At 49.5% G+C, this 1,912-nt stretch overlaps 1 pseudogene; it reads right to left on the bottom strand.

Moving 5' to 3' along the window:
• Positions 1–10: 10 nt before the first annotated feature.
• The window catches only part of LOC126995093 (speckle-type POZ protein-like), a 9,044-nt pseudogene continuing 7,142 nt past the window's right edge, over positions 11–1,912 (bottom strand).

The following is a 1,912-nucleotide window of genomic DNA, read 5'->3' as shown; positions in this document are numbered from 1 at the left end:
TTAAGGTAAACTACCTATAGTTGAGCGCCTTAAGGGGGATGAGTGTGGGGAAGGATAGAGAATGAGGGAGCAGGAACATGATAGCAAATGATCATAGCGAGTGAGTGAAAGAGTTGAAGGGGGATGAGGGTGGGGAAGGATAGAGGGTGAGGGAGCAGAAGTATGATAAAAAATAGAATAGAATATAACTCTCCGTTGAATTATACAGCTGAATGCGAGGGTGTGAAGGGGTAAGGAGGAGAGGACAAAACCGTAATGAGGGTGAGGGGGAAGGAACATAACAGCAAACACATAGAGAAAAGTGAGTGCATGATATTGAACCCTCCATCAAATTACACAGCTAAATGTTTATTATAAGGGTGTGAAGAGGTGAGGAGGGTGAGGAGGAGGAGGAGGAAGAAGAAGGGACAGGACAATAATGAATCTAGAAAAATCATGGAAGGGAAATTGACAGACAGACTATCCACTGAATTATAGAAAGAGAAAACAGTAACCATAAAATAAATAATTCGAACTTTAATAGACACACACAATCACCTATGGCAGTTAACAGGCTTTTTTTCTTTGCTTACTGCCCATTTACTATAAATAAACACACACACACACACACACACACACACACACACACACACACACACACACACACACCTTGTCAGCCACCGCCAGCAGGTCATCGGCCATCTTCTCGAGGTTGGTGGCCTTGCCTGTGTAGATGAAATGCAACATCTCCCTCAATGCCTCGTGGTCCACATCTTGGATCTCAACACGGACACTGGAGACCGGGCTGTGGGGGAGAGGACGAGGAGGGTAGGGTGAGGAGGGGGTAGGAGTTGGTTGATTGGGCTATAGATATTGTCGTATTATAAGACATTTCGCCGCCCAAGAACACATACTTGACAAGGCTTTCGTGGGAGTTGTGGGCATTTACAGTAGTAGTTGTATGACCCTGGTGGTAGTTTGACCCTTCCTCTGTACCGTGAACCTACACTCATTAGAACCCGACTGACCCCATCTTTGACCTTTAGAAATAGCTGATGTTAGAAGCGAAAGCGTCTTGTAATACCGACCTATCTATCAACGGCAGCGCAACTACAGTGGTCACATGGCAGCAAACATATCCGAGTTAATTAAAATCCTCTAAAAATGATATCAAAGTAACCACCATTGACAGCAAACCTACAGGAAATGGAGGATAAAAGGGTGGTGAAATTTTGGGGTGAGGGGAGAGGGTGAGGTGTTGAGTGATGAGTGGAGGTAGACGTGGTGGTGGGAGGGAAGAGAGTGAGGTGTTGAGTGATGAGTGGAGGTAGAAGTGGTGGTGGGAGGGGAGAGGGTGAGGTGTTGAGTGATGAGTGGAGGTAGACGTGGTCGGGGGAGGAGAGGTGAGGTGTTGAGGATGAGTGGAGGTAGACGTGGTGGTGGGAGGGAGGGTGAGGTGTTGAGTGATGAGTGGAGGGCGAAGTGGTGGTGGGAGGGAGAGAGGAGGTGTTGAGGATGAGTGGAGGTAGACGTGGTAGGGGGAGGAGAGAGTGAGGTGTTGAGTGATGAGTGGTGGTAGACGTGGTGGTGGGAGGGGCGAGGGTGAGGTGTTGAGTGATGAGTGGAGGTAGACGTGGTGGTGGGATGGGAGAGTGTGAGGTGTTGAGTGATGAGTGGAGGTAGAAGTTGTGGTGGGAGGGGAGAGGGTGAGGTGTTGAGTGATGAGTGGAGGTAGACGTGGTAGGGGGAGGGGAGAGGGTGAGGTGTTGAGTGATGAGTGGAGGTAGACGTGGTGGTGGGAGGGGAGAGGGTGAGGTGTTGAGTGATGAGTGGAGGTAGAAGTGGTGGTGGGAGGGGAGAGGGTGAGGTGTTGAGTGATGAGTGGAGGTAGAAGTGGTGGTGGGATGGGAGAGGGTGAGGTGTTGAGTGATGA

This window comes from Eriocheir sinensis, unplaced genomic scaffold (assembly GCF_024679095.1).
Source record: "Eriocheir sinensis breed Jianghai 21 unplaced genomic scaffold, ASM2467909v1 Scaffold98, whole genome shotgun sequence".
NCBI classification, from domain to species: domain Eukaryota; kingdom Metazoa; phylum Arthropoda; class Malacostraca; order Decapoda; family Varunidae; genus Eriocheir; species Eriocheir sinensis.
This window is presented reverse-complemented; position numbering and strand designations above follow the sequence as displayed.